The 19,619-nt window shown below is 47.0% G+C and overlaps 1 long non-coding RNA gene across 5 annotated transcripts in view; it reads left to right on the top strand.

Moving 5' to 3' along the window:
* LOC140494444 (uncharacterized) overlaps nt 1-19,619 on the top strand; it is a 106,877-nt gene that overhangs the window by 74,585 nt on the left and 12,673 nt on the right. For 4 of the 5 annotated variants that reach the window (XR_011963969.1, XR_011963967.1, XR_011963966.1 and 1 more), the window contains exons 6-7: nt 6,023-6,150; nt 11,461-12,015. This is a non-coding gene — a long non-coding RNA (uncharacterized lncRNA). The remainder of the gene's footprint in view (nt 1-6,022; nt 6,151-11,460; nt 12,016-19,619) is intronic. The other variant, XR_011963970.1, reaches the window with a different exon arrangement.

The following is a 19,619-nucleotide window of genomic DNA, read 5'->3' as shown; positions in this document are numbered from 1 at the left end:
CCAAACCCCAAAAACACACCCCGCTCGCCTCCAAACCCATCCAACACCGCCCCCACCCGCCACTCAACGTCACCCCCCCAAACCGACCCAACAGCGAATCCTGCCCCCAAAACCGTCTGACACCACCCTCCACTCGCCGCCTGCCCCCAACTCTCAGACACATCCTACATCACCCTCAGCCCGTCCCCAAACCCATTCAACACCGCCCCCCCGCCCACCACACCCACCGTCCAATCCATGTCCACACCCATGCCCCCGTAAGTGTTACCTAGGTAAGCGGATAGTGAAGAAGGTGTTTGGTTTGCTTGCCTTTATTGGTCAGAGCATTGATTATAGGAGTTTGGAGGTCATGTTGCAGCTGTACAGCTCACTGGTTCGGGGACTTTTGGGATATTGCATGCAGTTCTCGTCTTTTTCCTATTGGAAGGATGTTGTGAAACTTGAAAGTGTTTAGAAAAGTTTTACATGGATGTTGCCAGGATTGGAGGATTTGTGCTATTGGGAGAGGCTGAAACGACTGAGACTGTTTTCCCTGGAGTGTCAGAGGCTAAGGGGTGATGTTCTTGAGGTTTATAAAATCATGAGGGGCATGGATAGGACAAACAGACAAGTTCTTTTCCCTGGGGTAGTGGAGACCAGAAATGGCAGGAGTAGGTTTAAGGTGAGAGATGAAAGATTTAAAAGGGACCTAAGAGGCAACCTTTTCACGCAGAGTGTGGTTATGTAGGGAATGTACTGCCAGAGGAAGTGGTGGAGTCTGGTGCAATTGCAGCATTCAAAAAGCATCTGGATTGGTATATGAATAAAAAGGGTTTATTGGGATATGGGCCAAGTGCTGGCAGATGGGACGAGATTAGGAAAGGATATCTGGTCGGCGTGGACGAGTTGGACCGAAGGGTCCGTTTATGTGCTGTACGTCTCTAGGTCTCTCTGGCTCTAAATGGTTTCCACTGTTCATTTACAGCCTGACATTTCAGTCTGTTTCCCCTATTTACCTTGGTCAGTTCTCTCTCAAAATCATATAATGGGCTTTGTTACTGATGCTCGGGTGTGATTTATGGTCACTTTAAAATGTCATAATCTCTTTGAATTCCGGTATAATTTCTTGGAGTATCTCGGTGTGATATTACTCATTCACTCAGCTTCATCACCCAAAGGTTGATCTGAGATAGTTACATCCCTAGCTATTTGCACAATGTGTTATTCAAAGAAACACTGACAAAAACATTCAAGGAGGATCTCGGATAATATCACTCTTGCCAATGTGTCTGTCCCAGATTATACAAAGATTGAAGTCTCCAAAAATTATCACACCACCTTGGCTACAATTTCTAATGAATTCCTGTTTAATGCAGGGATGAGCAATGAAATACTGCAAGGCAGCATAAAAACTGTTATCCTGCTTGTGTTTTTGACACATAGCACCCAGAATTTGTATTCGGGCTGATTCAGCTGCATAATCTGAGACCAAATGCTTTCTCTGTAATGCCTTTGTTATCCATTAGTGTCAGGGGTCTCCCATCTTGCTTTTCCATTCTGCCTGAGATCCTGTACGGTTGTTTACTGTTGAATATTGATGTTCCACCTTTTGTTCACCCTGTAATCATGTCTGTCTGGTGACTAAGTCTCATTTATCTCTGTGTCCCAAGGCTATTTCCTTATTGTAGATACTTTGTCCATTCCAAATCAAAACAACATTATAATTTCCTCTTCCCCACAATGTCCTGTCACAAACCGATTCATTGATGTACAGTTTTAGTTAAACTCTGTCCCTTCCAGTTCCGAGGCTTCACGTTTTCTCTTTGGATTTGGAAAGCTCCTTTCATCTGAACTATGTCCTTGCACCCTCCATGTCAGTTTAAAACCCTGTCCATAAACCTACCGACATGTTTGGCCAGGACACTGCTCCCACCAGTGTTGATTTTAAATCACCCATGGGATGTTGCTGTCTCTGGCTGGCCAGCATCGCATGCCCACCCTGACCAGCCTTCGAGCTGAGTGGCTTGTCAGATCATTACAGTGGGAATTTGAGCGTCAATCCCATTCCTCTGGGTCTGGATTCATATGTACATAGAACATAGAACATAGAACAATACAGCGCAGTACAGGCCCTTCGGCCCTCGATGTTGCGCCGATCAAAGCCCACCTAACCTACACTAACCCACTATCCTCCATATACCTATCCAATGCCCGCTTAAATACCCATAAAGAGGGAGAGTCCACTACTGCTACTGGCAGGGCATTCCATGATCTTACGACTCGCTGAGTGAAGAACCTACCCCTAACATCAGTCCTATATCTACCCCCCCTTAATTTAAAGCCATGCCCCCTTGTAATAGCTGACTCCATACGCGGAAAAAGGTTCTCACTGTCAACCCTATCTAACCCCCTAATCATCTTGTACACCTCTATCAAATCACCCCTAAACCTTCTTTTCTCCAAAGAAAACAACCCCAAGTGCCTCAGCCTTTCCTCATAGGATCTTCCTACCATACCAGGCAACATCCTGGTAAACTTCCTCTGCACCCGTTCCAGTGCCTCCACATCCTTCCTATAGTATGGCGACCAAAACTGCACACAATATTCCAGAAGCGGCCGCACCAGAGTCTTATACAACTGCAGCATGACCTCAGGACTCCGGAACTCAATTCCTCTACCAATAAAAGCCAGTACGCCATATGCCTTCTTCACTGCACTATTTACCTGGGTGGCAACTTTCAGAGATCTGTGTACATGGACACCAAGATCCCTCTGCTCTTCCACACTACCAAGTAGTCTACCATTAGCCCAGTAATCCATCTTTTTATTACTCTTACCAAAGTGAATCACTTCACACTTAGCTACATTGAACTCCATTTGCCACCTTTCTGCCCAGCTCTGCAGCTTCTCTATATCCCGCTGTAACCTGCCATATCCTTCCTCACTGTCTACAACTCCTCCGACTTTCGTATCATCCGCAAACTTGCTCACCCAACCTTCTAACCCTTCCTCCAGGTCATTTATAAAAATGACAAACAGCAATGGTCCCAAAACAGATCCTTGCGGAACACCACTAGTGACGGCACTCCAAGATGAATCTTTGCCATCAACTACTACCCTCTGTCTTCTTCCAGAGAGCCAATTCCTAATCCAAACCTCCAACTCACCCTCAATGCCATATCTCTGTATTTTCTGCAGTAGCCTACCATGGGGGACCTTATCAAACGCCTTACTAAAATCCATGTATACTACATCTACCGCTTTCGCCTCATCTACCTCCTTCGTCACCTTCTCAAAGAATTCAATAAGGTTTGTGAGGCACGACCTGCCCTTCACAAAACCATGCTGACTATCCTTGATCACATCATTCTTATCCAGATGTGCATAAATCCTATCCCTTATAATTCTCTCTAAGACTTTGCCCACAACAGAAGTGAGACTCACTGGCCTATAGTTACTAGGATTATCCCTACTCCCCTTCTTGAACAAGGGAACCACGTTTGCTAGCCTCCAGTCCTCTGGCACTACTCCTGTAGACAAAGAGGACACAAAAATCAAGGCCAATGGCTCTGCAATCTCCTCCCTTGCTTCCCAGAGAATCCTAGGATAAATGCAATCAGGCCCAGGGGACTTATCTATTTTCACCCTTGCCAGAATTTCCAACACCTCTTCTCTACATATCTCAAAGCCATCCATTCTACTTATTCGTGCCTCAGTATTCATATCGACAACAATGTCCTGTTCCTGAGTGAATACTGACGAAAAGTATTCATTCAGCGCCTCCCCAATCTCTTCAGCCTCCACACGCAACTTCCCATTACTATCCTTGATTGGACCTATTCCTTCCCTAGTCATTCTTTTATTCCTAACATACCTATAGAAAGCCTTAGGGTTTTCCCTAATCCTACCAACTAAGGACCTTTCATGTCCCCTCCTTGCTGCTCTTAGCTCTCTCTTCAGGTCCTTCCGGGCTACCTTATAACTCTCAATCGCCCCTATTGAACCTTCACGCCTCATCTTTACAAAGGCCGCCCTCTTCCATTTAACAAGGGATTCCAACTCCTTATTAAACCACGGCTCCTTCACACGACCCTTTCCTCCCTGCCTGATAGGTACGTACTTATCAAGGACACTCAATAGTTGCTCCTTGAACAAGTTCCACATATCAATTACGCTCTTGCCTTGGAATCTACTTTTCCAATCCACACATCCTAAGTCATGCCTCAACGCATCATAATTTCCCTGCCCCCAGCTATAACTCTTGCCCTGTAGTACACACTTATCCCTCCCCATCACGAGACTAAAAATCACCGAATTGTGGTCACTGTCCCCAAAGTGCTCACCTACCTCTAGTTCTAATACCTGGCCTGGTTCGTTACCCAGAACCAAATCCAGTATGGCCTCACCTCTTGTTGGCTTATCTACATATTGTGTCAGGAAACTCTCCTGCACACATTGCACAAACACTGACCCATCTAACGAACTTGAGCTATAGCTTTCCCAATCAATATCAGGAAAGTTAAAGTCTCCCATAACAATCACCCTATTACTGTCACTCTTCTCCTGAATCATCTTCGCAATCCTTTCTTCAACGATTCTAGGACTATTAGGAGGCCTGTAAAAGACTCCTAACAGGGTGACCTCACCTCTCCTATTCCTAACCTCAACCCAAACTACCTCAGATGGCAAATCTTCATCCATCTTCCTTTCCACCGCTGTAATACTATCTTTGACAAGCAAAGCCACACCCCCCCCTCTTTTACCCCCACCTCTGACCCTACTAAAACATTTAAACCCTGGAACCTGCAACAGCCAATCCTGTCCCTGATCTAGCCATGTCTCCGTAATAGCCACAACATCGAAGTCCCAGGTACCAACCCACGCTGCGAGTTCACCTACCTTATTTCGTATACTTCTGGCATTAAAGTATACACACTTCAAGCCACTCTTCTGTTTACAGGCACGATCCTTTAAGATTGATACCATATTCCTACCCTCCCTACACTCCAGGTCCTGCACCCTAAAGTTACAGTCTGGGTTCCCATGCCCCTGCAGAGTTAGTTTAAACCCCCCCCAAGAGCACTAGCAAACCTCCCCCCAAGGATACTGGTGCCCCTCAGGTTCAGGTGCAGACCATCCTGTCTATAGAGGTCCCACCTTCCCCAGAAAGAACCCCAGTTATCCAAATACCGAAATCCCTCCCTCCTGCACCATCCCTGTAGCCACGCATTTAACTCTTCTCTCTCCCTATTCCTCGACTCTCTATCACGTGGCACGGGTAACAAACCAGAGACAACAACTCTGTTCGTTCTAACTCTGAGCTTCCAACCTAGCTCCCTAAAAGCCTGTCTAACATCCTCAGCACTCCTACCTATGTCATTGGTGCCAATATGGACCACGACTTCAGGCTGCTCCCCCTCCCCCTTAAGGACCCGGAAAACACGATCAGAGACATCACGTACCCTTGCACCTGGGAGGCAACATACCAAACGTGAGTCTCTCTCGTTCCCACAAAACCGCCTATCTGTGCCCCGAACTGTAGGCCGGACTGGCAGCCTAGAACAGATTTGCTTACTGAAAGGGTATTATTAAGTGGTTAGATGGGTATCCCTGACTCTGGCATTAAATTAGGAAAGGATATCTGGTCGGCGTTAAATTCGGGATGAACAGTCTAGTGAGAGTAACACAAGGTCATTGCCTGGTCCACTGATAGCTCCCTCATCCCTGAGTACTGATCCCAGTACATCTTCCTGACCGTGGTTTGATCCTGATACCTTCCAGCACTCTGGTGATATCACACAGTCTCTCCCCATGTGGTACCCCTCACTGTGAGGGTCTAATTGAGGCCGGTGACTGCACCTTTTGCAGCTACTCCAGATCCTAAGCCAACAGAATTCTCCACTCCAGGGAGATGAGGCAACACAGACCAGGGATGGAGACTGGGATTTTCCAGATCTCTGTGGGACTTAGTGCCATTCTCCCTGTGTAACCCTCACTGCATCAGTCTAATTTCCCATTCTGTCTGTTTCTCTATCTCCTGTAGATACTCAGGATGCTCTTGACTCAACAGAATTCCCAATTCCTGTTTCGTCCATCACCACACTGAAGATGGTTGGTCAGCCAGAGAGATGGAGAGTGAGAGCTGGAGCCTTCAGTAAATCCTGCAGTGAGGCAAGATCACTCACAGTGAACAGAGCAGAGTATATTTAAGGGATCGAACTTTGGTCCAGAAGACATGACATAGATACAGTGTTGAAGGGTAAACCCAGAGCATGATGGTCCCAGGCTCAATCCCCACCCTCTTGTTAATTTACATCTCTGCTGTACTGAGCCTTCCTGTGTCAATACAGTAGGTTGACAGTTATCAATCCAGGCCTGTGCTGTCTTAGTGAGGATCAGTTCAACAGAGGGGAAAGCAGGCCTCCCTCAAGGAGATGGTATTGAAACATGGGATCTTTCTGTTCTATCTTCCCTCCCCACGCTGTCTCTTGTCATGTGATAGAGTCAGACAGCAAGGAAACATGCCTTTCGGTCTAACTTGTTTGTGCCAATGTCTTGAATGCTTGTAATTCCCAGAAGTTTTCCTATTTCTGTAACCTCCACCCCTCCCAAATTCCCACTGTATATTTGAAACCTACTCCGATGCTGATGACTCTCCCTGTATGTAAATTGCTCCAATGTCGATAACATGCCCAATCTCAATAATCTCATCCTGCACTCAGTTCAATAATTCCCATTTCTGTAGTTTTGCACAATACTTACAGTGTCCTTGTCTCTGTAAAATCCTCCAGCCTGGAGCAAAATACCCACCTGTGGACCTTCCTCAAGCCCCAAGAAAACATGATATCACTGTAACCTTCTGCAGGCCCGATCACACTCCTGCCTCCTGGCCTATAGCACCACACGACCACAGTAACCTTCTCTCAACCCTACCCACCTCCTTACCGATAGGAACACCTCCAGACCCTTTTCAAGCCACAGCAGCACTCCACATCTTTGTTTGCTCGTCCACTCCCTACAGTCCTCCTCCCAGCACCTCAAACACTCTCTCTTTGTGTAATTCTACAATTTGGGCAGCACGGTGGCTCAGTGGTGAGCACTGGTGCCTCACAGTGCCAGGGACCCAGGTTCGATTCCAGCGTTAGGTGACTGTCTGTCTGTGTGGAGTTTGATCCTTCTCCCTGTGTCTGCGTGGGTTTCCTCCAGGTGTTCCAGTTTCCTCCCACAGTCCAAAGATGTGCAGGTCAGGTGAATCGGCCATGTTAAATTGTCCATAGTGTTAGGTGCATTGTCGGAGAGAAGTGGGTCTGGGTGGATTACTCTTTGGAGAGTTGGTGTGGACTTGTTGGGCCGAAGTACCTGTTCTCATGCTGTAGTGAATCTAATCTAAACTCTCCCTCTGCGTTCCATATTACTGCAGCTAAATATATCCCTCTATCCATAATCAGCCCCAACACCTTCAAACCTCCGAGTCTGTGTGAACTCCCACACTCCACCATCCCTCCTTTACTGTGCAACCTTTTCCATTCCTGAAGCACTCTGAAAATGTGGACATCCTACAAACCTCCCTATCTGCGTAATCCTCCCAGGACACTGTAAAACCCCCGATCTGTGGAACCAGCTCCAATGCTTGTGACTCTCCCGATCAGTTTCTATAAGACTTACTATCTATGTAACATCCTCCCGTCGCTATCACCCGCCCTGTCAGTGTAAACTCCTCTAGTCTCCCCACCAATCTAATCATCTCCATAACCTTCTCCAGCTCTTACACCCCTATCTGTGTAAACGTTACACTTCCCTACAACCATCCCTAAAGCAGAAACCTCCTCCAGTGTCTGTAATACTCCCTATCTGTGTTCGTGTCTCCAGGATCTATTGCTGTTCCTGTCTCTGTAAGCTCTTACAGATTGTACAGCTTTCCGGTCCATATTCTTTCCAGAACCTCAGCATCTGACATCAACAAAAGTCTTCATTAACTACAGCCTTCCATATCTCTGTTCTTTCCTCAATTCTATACAACTCTCTTAATCTCTGTAAGTAACACAATTCCATAAAATACCCCATGCCTGCGTAAACTGACGCAATCCGACAGTGAGAAGCCTCACTGACCTTTTGATCACCTGTTGTCCCTTCAGATCTCCCTGTATCTTCCCTGACTCCATTGAAGAGAGCCCGTCTCATGTTATAACTCCTCTAACTTATATGTTCCTCCCCATCTCTGTGATATTCTTCAGTTACTGCAATTCTCATTCTTTATCTCCAGAGCTTCCAATCCCCCCGATTGATGTAAGGTTTTGATCCCTTGCAGCATGTTTAACACCTGGAGCAGCCTCCAACTCCTCAACGCATCCTGTCGCTGTAACCTCCTCAAATACTACAGCTCACTGTCTTTGTAATATCTTCCAGTATCTGCAACCCTCTCGATGTTTGTAACCCACTCCAGAACAGCACTCCACATCTCTGTGTAACTGATGGGAATGCTGTAAACCTGCCTTCATAGTCCTCAGTAACTCTCTGAACTTCTGCAGCCCTACAACCCTCAGTATCTCTGGCTCCTCCAATCCCTACACTTCTCCCTGGCTGTGTGAACTGATCCAGCCCCTTCAAACCTCCCTATCTCACTCACTCCTGCAGCTCCAACTCTTGTCCATGTCAGTGTAATTCCCAGCACCAACAATCCTCCCAGTCTCTATAAACTCCTGCAGCTCCAACTGCCACCCCTACCTGTGTACTCTCCAGTCCCTCCAATCCTCCCTTTCTCTATACACTCCTGTAGCTCCAATACCACCCCATCTGTCTACTCTCCAGTGCCTCTGTGTAATCTCTCGTCCCTATATTCCTCCCAATCTCTGTAAATCCTTCAGAACTGATAATCCTGTAACTCTACTTGACATCTTTCAGCCCGATAACCACCTGATCTCAAATCACTGAACTCTGTAACATCCTCCAGTCTCTTCAGCCCAGCTTTTCTCTCTTAGCTTGTCTGGTAACTGTATTCCCCTTCATCTCCGGTTACAGATCCTTGCACAGTGAAACAATGTCTCAGTACCTAATCTGTAAGAACACAAGAATCTTTGGTGTATCAATAAATTTGCCTCATTTTCTAAATTTTAATGACTGCAAGTTCAACCTTCTCCACCTCTTTTTATCAATATCCCTCCGTTTTGATGATCAGCCTGGTGAACCTTCTCTGCGCTGCCTCCAATACAAGGATATTTTCCCTCCAGATAGGGCACCAAACCTGTTCACTGTATTCTCCGTGCGGGCTGACAGGAGTCTTCTATAGTTGTTACAAACCTTCACTATTTTTATTCTCCATTCCCTTTGAAATCAATGCCAGCATTCCATTTACATTCTCTGTCATGCTGGCCCTGTATGCTACCTTTCTGAGATTTATACACCAGGATTCCCAAGTTACACCATAGCGTAGCTTTCTGCAGTTGATCTGAAACCAAGAGGTTACAGCAATAATCACGAAAGTACAGGAATATATGTTAAACGATATGCCAGAAATACTAACTGCACAGTTAGAAACCTATGGAATAAGCGCAGTCCATAAGACCATCATGTATAGGGGTAGAATTAGACCATTCAATCCATCAGGTCTACTCCACTATTCGATTGTGTATGAATTGTTTCTCAACCCCATTCTCTCACTCCCTGTAACCCTTGATCTCCTTATTCATCCAGAACCTGCTTATCGCTGAGTAAGATACACTGAATAACTTAGCATCCACAGTCCCATGAGGCAGTGAGTTCCACAGATCCATCACCCTCTGGCTGAATAAATTCCTCCACATCTCTATTCTAAAGGGTCGTCCCTTCACTCTGAAGCTGTGCCCTTGGCCCCTCGTCTCTCCTGCTCGTGGAAACATCTTGCCCCCGTCCACTCCATCCAGGCCCCTCAGTATTCTGTAAGTTTGAATGAGATTCTGCCGCCGCCTCTGAAACTTCATCAAGTGCAGACCCAGAGACTTCACCTGCTCCTCATATGACACAAATTCCATCCCTGAGATCTTTCTTGGAAACCCATTTCTCGTACCCCTTCACATCCTTTGTCCAGACTCTGAATGAATAACGTGTAGAGTGTAGTCCCAACACTGACCCCTGCGAAACTCCCCCCCCCATCACCAGTTCCCATCGTGAAAAAGACCCCTTTCTTCACACTCTCTGCCTTGTGCCAACCAGACAAATCCTCTCTCCATGCTCAGCATGCTGTTCTGACAGGGAAATGTCATTTCACACCCACTGCTGGATTTATTTTTCTGTCTGTCTGTAAACAGCAGAGTTTCCCCATTACCTTCCCATCTGTAATTCCCTGGAGAAGGTGGTGGGGAGCTGCCTTCCTGACCCACTGCAGTCCTTTGGGTGTAGGGACAGACACAGTGCTGGGAGGATGGAACGTGCCTTGGAGGGCACCTTGGAAATGCTGGTATTCCTCTGCACCTGGAGCTCCTGTCCTTCCAGGGTATAGTGGTTCCGGGTTTGTGAAGTGCTGTTGAAAGGTCCTGCCTGAGTGATCTCAGTTCTACTTGTCGATCTTTTCTTCCTTCATTCATGAAGATGAGCTTTGTTGGCTGAGCCAGCATTTATTGTTGATTTGGAGTTGTCCCTGAGAAGGTGGTGGGGAGCTGCCTTCCTGAGCCACTGCATCAGCCGTTGGAACTGTAGTTATCTGTGTCCCCTCCAGCAGGCGCTACAACACTCCTCATGTCTCTAACTGCAAACAGACAATGCAGCTCTCCCTTTTATATCTGACATCCTCCCTGACTTATAACTCTTATAGTTCCTCACACTATCTCACCTCATCCATTCCCATCTGTGCCTGAGATCTCTAAAATTTCTTTATTCTTGTTTAAATTTCTGATCACCTCAACTCTATCCCTTTTTAAATTTGTAAACCCTTAAGCTTCTGTAACTCTCCACATAACTGTATTCAATGACAGCACAGGTTCCCTTCCTAAATCTCTATAATTACAATGGTTGCGTGTGCTAAATTGGGACGTTTCATCCTCCTTATCCATCTAAGAACTTCCAGCCCCTATAATCCCATATTTGGAATGCTCCCATTCTCTGCACCTCCTCATGTCCTGAGCGTCCTTGAACACCACAAGTGCTCCAAAAGTTTATATTCTGCCCAGTTGCTGCAAGTCTTCTCGCTCTGTAACATCCAACAGTCTCCAGTAGCATACGACACTTGCTGGCTGTCAATTTGTATTTGCTGAAGTCTACACATCTCTGTGAGCAGCTCAGAAAAAGCCCTTTTGACTCTACAAAGCTCCGTCATGATCAATCCACCATCTCTCTATTTCCCTTGCCTTCTTCAATGTCTGAAACTCTCACTGTATCTTCCAGCAAACTTCTTTAGTTGCTGCAGGTCTGCCTAGCTCCCCAGATAACCTGTTCCATCCCATACAGCTCGCTCAATCACTCTAACAGCCTCTGCTCTGTCTAATCCTCCTCTTTTCCACTGTCCTCCAGGCACAACAGCAATCCTATAAGAGAGCAGTGCGGAATGGGGTGTTATAAACCTCAGCTGAGGCTTGAGGCCTACCATTACCTGGGAGTCACAAATGGAGGGAACCTGAGAGAGAGCAGCACAAACCGGGAGAATATACATCCGCAACGAGAATCGAGGCCAACTGGGACTTGGAGTTGGAGAAACAGCAGAGCAGGAGCCTCGAAACCAGCACCGAATCACAGAGGGAGTGACCATGTGACAGAACAACTTGGAGCAGGAGCATGAGGCTAACTCACACCTGGGAGTTACAGAGGCAGCAAAGTGGGAGGATATAAATCAACACTGAGGATCAAGGCCGAATCGTGCCTGGGAGTCACAGAGACGGTGACCCTGTGAAGGAGCAGAGTGGAGTGGGAGCTGGAGGATTACATGTACCTGGGAGTAACAGAGACAACTTCCTGCTGCTGGGACCTGCCTGCACTGAGTTTGAAAGAAATGCAAGAGCCATCACAGAAAAACCTGCAAGTTCATTGGCTGATAAATACACCGGTATTAGCAACTGTCAGTTAATTGCTGTAAGTTAGCAATTTTTTTTAACTTCTGAAATAAGGGTTGAGCACAGAAATAAGAGGGAGAAGTGAAATTGTGAGCCAAGAATAAATTCAAAGTTTGGGAGAAGATTTGTAGCTCGGGTGCTTGTTGTTGTGGTTCTGTTTTAGGTAGATGAGAGTGTGACTGGAACGATGATGCAGCAGGAAGGGCTTCAGCTTCCTGGGGCATTGGGACTGGTTCTGGGGAAGGCAGCAACTGGACAAGCTGGATGAGCTAATGTGACAGAGCTGGGACTGAATTCATTGCGGGCTGCGTGGGAGGGATTGAAAATAACTTGATGTGTGCTTAGGATCCAAAAAGGAATAGTAGAAGAGATTACCAGGATTCTCAAAATAATGGGAGTGACAGTTGGTACTAATTTACAGCAACAAGTTAATTAGTGGAAGATGAAGAAAGGAAGCCTTAATCTGAGGTACTCTGCAGGAACATAAATACTCGGAATGTAGGGAGTTACAGATGTAGATTAGTGTGTGGAAATCTGATGTACTGATCACCGAGAGCTGGCTCAAGGAATGGCAGGACTGGGTGTTAAATATTGCTGAGTATAAAGGATTCCAAAATGATAGAAGGGAAGGGAAAGAATGAAGGTAGAAGTATTGGTTTAGATTAGCATTAGTTAAGGTGTCCAAGAGAAAGAGGATCCATCCAAGGACAGAATTTGGCTGGAGCTACAGAACAAAAAGTATGCAATTAAACTGTGAGGTGCAGTCTGTCTGCCAGGAACCAAAAAAATGATGGAGACAATAAATACGCAGGATCATTTGAGAGCGATGACAATACTACAGATTAGTTATACTGAAAAAATTAATGTTTCCAGATATAGACAGAGATACTGGTGGTGAAGGTTCACGAGGGTCAAGTGTTCCTGGATTACCTGGAGGAGAGCTGACTGCAGGAGTATGTATCCAACCCAAGAGAGGATGTACTATTGGATCTGGTCCTTGGGAAAGAGGTGGGGCAAGTGGATCCACTGTCGGTAGGGGATGGTTTTGGGGCGCAGCGATCATTTTATTGTAAAGTTCAGGATATTGGTAGCGAATGAAATGCAATAATTGAGAGTGAGAAACATTAGTTGACTGACAGCAGTCTTCAATGGGACAAGAATGAAGCTGGGAACTTTTCAACAAGACCAGTGAAATGGTAGCGTTAAATAGTGTGAACCAGATCAGATGGAGATGGGGCTGTGGTGTGACCACGACAGACCTGGAGAATCAGATCTTTTCCCCATTTTTACAGGAAGGATAAACAGGCCAACACAGTGAAGTAGCATTGTGTATAAAGGATGGGATCAGTATTATTGTGATGCTCATCAATTTACACACTGCTCCTCTCTGCCCTAACGCCTCATCCCTGCGTATTAATCCTATCAGATGTTGGTCACCTTTGCAAACTTCAGAAAATAGCACAGTATAGAGGAGATACCTCTGTCCACTGTCTGCGTTGGACAAGATGTAACGTTGTTTTTTAAAGCCCAAGTTCTGTCTCCCCAGACAGTGTAGGACTTCAGGTGCAGATTCCAACACCTTTTTAAAATGGTTTGAGAGTTTCTGTCTCTACTCCGCTTCCATGTGTGACTCCCAGATCCCGACCATACTCTGGGTGAAATCACAACTTTCCTCATCATGTCTCCACTATTTCAACCACATACATTAAGTATTCGCCACAGGTAACTGAGCTCTCCAACAGGAACAAGGTATTCTCTCCCTTTCTATCCAGGCTCCTGACATTATGTGCACCCCAATCAAATCTCCTCTCAGTATCCTCCATTCCAATCTTTCCCCATAACTGCACTTCCACTGTCACAGGGTAACGGATCTCCTCTATTCCCTTTCCAGTCCAGCCTACTTCATTTACCTGCCCACACTGACCATACTCTCATTTATTGTGTATTCCTCTCTCTTGTTGATGTCCCCAAATGCCTTGCCTTGCACTTCTCTGGGTTATTTGCTCCATTCCCCTGGATCCTATAGTTTCTGTTTTTAAACAGTGTGCCATGGGATCTCTCGTCAAATCCAAGAAATTCACATGCAGTTACGGGTTAGTGCCTCAAACCGACCCAGTCAGATTAATTACACACGATCTTCCTTGAACAAATCCAAACCGACTGTCCTGGAGTCCATGGGACTTCCTCAGTGACCGTTTATCCACTGTCTCAGAATTCCAGCAGCGACCTATTCAGTCAGTCCCTGGCTCTACACTAAACAAAGTCGCGGTATTAGCCGTTCTCCAGGCCTCCGGCACCATCCCTGCATCCAGTGAGGATTGGATAATGTAGGTAACTATAAGGCCGGGAATTTTCCCCGGCTCCTTTTAACAGTCTGGAACATTGTGTTGCCTCTTTCTAAGGATTTGAATCTCCTGTATATTTGTCCACTCCAAGTTTGTTGCTCCCAATATTTCATCCCTATTTTGATCCAGACAGACAAAGGCCTAACCCATCTTAAGATTGGTCAAGTCTCATTTTAATCAGGTTTTATGGAGGGTTTCTCTCCACAAGGTGAATTGCATTTTCTCATGATACCACCCCCAATCTGCCTCATTAACTACCCTCCCTGCCCGTGTGGTCTTCCTCTCATCTGACACTAACGCGATGATTTTCCCCTTTGTCACAACAACTGCCCTCTGCCTGGATATCCCAGAATGCACCGGCCTCCCTGTTTCCCAGAGCCATCTTTAAAAAGTCATTTTACTCTTGGATTGTGAATCTGAAACTGTCCTGGACATGGCAGAGGGGGTAAAACTGGGGCTTCACTTTGTGGCCAAGCCCCTGAGTTTCTGGTGGACGGCATGGTGCAGGAGAGGGACATTATCTTCCTAAAGGGCTGGCAGGGGAAGCTATGACACCAGACCCTGCCAGCTTCGTCCGAGGCTGATCCCTGGGTCAGTGAGGTACCAGCCGACTGGGTGAATACCCAGCAGTGTAGGAAGGAGGTCAGTGACCTTCTCCACTCCACCAGGGTAAGTGCCACCATCTGAAATTCGTGACCTCACCCTCACTCTCTCTCTGTTACTGCACCCACCTCCCACCAAGGCTCATTTTCTCCCACCATCAGTGAATGCAGCACCTTCTCTCAGTCTCTCTGCAATCTCTTCTCTGCCCCTCTGCCCAACTCTGCCTGGTGTTTGTGCTGCCAACTCCCTCACTCAGAACACCTCGACACCTTTCCCCCAACTGTCCCAGCACTAACAGCTGTACCAACCACTTCCATTTCACTAATCCTCCTTGGTAATTCTCACATTCCGGAAGGAATCATCCCACACTAGGGCACAAAGAGCGAAGAGGGATATGGGGCAGCCTAATATTCATCTCCTCACCCCCTCAAGGGGAAGGATCCTGACCCCACCAACCATGAGAGGCTAACTGACCGTGTCCGAGCTCCCGGACTGGGATCTGAGACTCCCCCTGACTCACTGTGCTGGGCACCGTGACTGACCGTGTCCAAGCTCGCTGACTGGGATCTGAGACTCCCCCTGACTCACTGTGCTGGGCACCGTGACTGACCGTGTTCAAGCTCCCGGACTGGGATCTGAGACTCCCCCTGACTCACTGTGCTGGGCACCGTGACTGACCGTGTCCGAGCTCCCGGACTGGGATCTGAGACTCCCCCCTGACTCACTGTGCTGGGCACCGTGACTGACTGGGATCTGAGACTCCCCCTGACTCACTGTGCTGGGCACCGTGACTGACCGTGTTCAAGCTCCCGGACTGGGATCTGAGACTCTCCCTGACTCCCTGTGCTGGGCACCCTGACTGACTGTGGACAATGATATCAAGCTTCCTGGGTTTGTGTCTCTGCTAAACACCAAGACAACACAGCGGATGGGTGAGCCTAGTACATGTAGCCGAGGAGAAACGCTGCTAAAGGCAGGGTAAGGCAAGGCAATAATTCTGTGAGCATTCAAGTCAGTTCAAAGTGAATGCGTACAAACATGGATTGAGCAGCCCAGAGGGACAGCCCATGAGCGGGGTGGGTGTCCCTGAGCACAGTGTCCTTGAAGCAGGATTGTGTGTGTACAAACACGGAGTGAGCAGCCCAGAGGGACAGACCATGAGCTGGGTGTGTGTCCCTGAGCACAGTGTCCTTGCAGCAGCATTGCAATGAGAGTTGTCAGTGCAGCCTGAGCTGCAGCATTGAAGTACAGAAGTGTACTATCAGTGGGTCGGAGATGTGCTGGGTTGGCATGGTGAAGCTGGCATGTGTCAGATGTCAGCATTGGTGAGTGTGGAGGACATGCAGCTTCTGTCAGTGCAGTGTCCCCCGAGATGTTGGTGTCCAAGACAGAAGTCTGCAGGAGCGAGGGTCAAGGTGGCTTCACCAGGTACCAGCTCTGACATTATGTCAAATTCTCAATATTCAGTTTCCCCACATTGGGAAACGATCTGAAGCTGCAAGATGATGAGGGGAGGGATCCACAATAATGTGGCTGTTGATCATCAGTAATCATTCAGTCAGCATCTCGCCACTCCCGTGCTCAAATCTTGTCTGAAAGAACAGTCGAGCACAGGAACAGGCCCTTCAGCCCAGCAAGCCCGCATTGACACAGGATGACCTTCTAAAGATAAAACAAAAGTTTTTGCTCCAATACCCTCTATGTCATTCTGTTCCCTACTTACTCATTCTTGTGCCAAGATCCCTCTGAAACCTTGCTATAGTGGCTTCTTCCCCTCTATCAGTGCATTTCAGGCACTTTCACGTTCTGTCTGGAACAGCAAAAAAAACCCTTACCTATCATATCGCCTGAACTTTCTCCCTTTTACCTAAAACCTACGGTCCTGAGTAATTGATATTTGTACTCTGGGTGGGGGGTGGTGGGGGGAAGCCTCTAGCTGTCCTTCTGTCTATGCCTCTGATAATTGTGTAAATATCTATCAGGTAGCCCCATATCCAATGATGCCCATGTGCAAATAAACCATGTGTGTTCAATTTCTCCTTCTGGGTAATACCCTCCAAACCACACAACATCCTCGTAAAACTTTTCCATACCCTCTCCAACACTTCAGCATCGTGTGGCAACTAGTACTGAGCACATAATTCTAAATGTAACTTGAACTAAGTTTCTCTACAGCTGCAATATGACCTGCTAATTTTCATACTGCATGCTCTGATGCTTGTCTGCAAGTTTGCCATCAGTCTTCTTGAACACCCTCTCCACCCGTGTTACCACTTTCAGGGAACTGTGGAGCTGTACACCTAGATCCCTTCGGATGTTGATGCAATCAATAGTTTTTCCATCCACTTTATACTTCTCTCCTGCATTCGACCTTCTAAAATTTATCACGTCACAACTGTCCAGATAAAGTTACATCTGTGTTTTCTCTGTCCAAGTCTGCAGCTGACCTACATCCTGCTGTATTATCTGGCAATCATCCTTACAATCTGCAACTCCGCCAATCTATTTACAGATCTCCAGTCACAAAAACACTGTTCCATCACTACTCTGTCTTCTATGACCAAACAGTTCTCTATCCATCTTACTAACTGACCGCTGATCCCATTTCACTTCACCTTCTGTATGAGCCTGCCATAAGGAACCACACCAAACGACTTGCTAAGGTCTAATTGACCAACATTCAGCCCCATGCCCTCATCAATCAATTTTGTCATTTCCTCAAAACATTCAATTAAGTTTGTGAGACATGATCCTCCCAACGCAATTGCATTGCCTGTTGCTATTAAGTCCATACTAGAGTACTGTTGGAGCTGCACTCATTCAGACAATTGATTATTCCATCATATTCCTGACTTGAACCTTGCAGAGTAGATTAGATTCCCTACAGTGTGGAAACAGGCCCTTTGGCCTAACCAGTCCACATCAACCCTGTGAAGAGTAACCCATGGATACCCAATTCCCTCTGACTAAAACACTTAAAAAATTAGCATGGCCAATTCACCTGGTTTGTGGGAGGAAACCCATGCAGACACGGGGGGGAATGTGCAAACTTCACTCAGAGGATCGCCCGAGGCTGGAATCGAACCCAGGACCTTGGCGCTGTGAGCCACCATGCCACTCTTGATGGTTCCCGTAGAGTGGGACATATGATGGGCCATGATGGTTACTGTACGGTGGGAGGTATTAGATTAGATTAGATTACTTACAGTGTGGAAACAGGCCCTTCGGCCCAACAAGTCCACACCGCCCCGCCAAAGCGTAACCCACCAATACCCCTACGTCTACATTGACCCCTTACCTACCACTACATGGCCAATTCACCTAACCTGCACATCTTTGGAGTGTGGGAGGAAACCGGAGCCCCCGGAGGAAACCCACGCAGACACGGGGAGAATGTGCAAACTCCACACAGTCAGTCGCCTGAGGCGGGAATTGAACCCGGGTCTCTGGCGCTGTGAGGCAGCAGTGCTAACCACTGTGCCACCGTGCCGCCCACAGTGATGGGCCGTGATGGTTACTGTACAGTGGGAGGTCTGTCTGGCTGTGAGGTTGAAGAGTGAATGAGCTGTACGGAGTATGATTCTGCTGCTGCCGATGGCCCTCTGCACCTCATGGCTGCATCATCATTAATTATCCAATCTGTTTACAGTCTGTCCCATTCAGTATCATGGGGAGGAGGGTCTGCAAAATGTGAAGGTAGCCCTTGCTCCCCATTGTGGAGTGACCATTCTTACTGATATATGAAATGGAGAGGTGTCTCTGCAACAGGCAGATCGGTGACGATGTGGTCAATTATATGTTTCCCTTTTATTGATTCCACCATAACCTGCCACAGAGCAGTCTAGCAGCCACAGGATCCAGCATCAATGCTGAGCACTATCATTAGATTGGATTCCATACAGTATGGGAACTGGCCCTTCGGCCCAACCAGTCCACACTGACCCTCAGAAGAGCAACACCCACCTCTCTGACTAATGCATGAACACTTTGGGCAGTTTACCACGACCAATTCACCAGAGCTGCACATCTATGGACTGTGGGAGGAAACCCACGCAGACACAGGGAGAATGTGCAAACTCCACACAGGCAGTTGCCCGAGGCTGGAATCAAAGCTGGGATCCTGGTGCTATAAGGCAGCAGCGCTAACCACCCTATATTGACTATATACCAAGGAGCTGTCCCCCTCTGCCTGGCTATGTCCTGTCAGTGGGACAGAACCTACCAGCGAGGGTGGTGATGTTGCCTGGGACATAGTCCTGTTCACAGAATCCTGCTTGACAGACAATATCTGACTGTTGCTTGATTAGTCCATGGGAAATATATACCAGGTCACTTTCACATTTTCTGTAATGAAGAGTTAATATCACTTTATTTCTTACATATTTTAAAATAAACCAAACATCATTGTTTTTCAGTTGAAAACAATTGAAGGGAACAATAATTGAAATACCAGAGCGCACAGCTAACTATTACACAATTCAGTGACTGTAGTAAACAGCCGATTCATGTTCAGATCAGTGAACACACCATCTCGCAGGCAGCAAAACTGTTGGAAATGACTTTGAGGAAAAGCCTGAATTCAGACACAGTGTTATTGGGCCTCACCACGACCTCCAAAACACTGGCCATCTCCAAAATCTGTCCAGAGAGCTTTCAAGCTGGAGCTGGGCAGTTA

Source organism: Chiloscyllium punctatum, chromosome 24 (assembly GCF_047496795.1).
Source record: "Chiloscyllium punctatum isolate Juve2018m chromosome 24, sChiPun1.3, whole genome shotgun sequence".
NCBI classification, from domain to species: Eukaryota; Metazoa; Chordata; class Chondrichthyes; order Orectolobiformes; family Hemiscylliidae; genus Chiloscyllium; species Chiloscyllium punctatum.
This window is presented reverse-complemented; position numbering and strand designations above follow the sequence as displayed.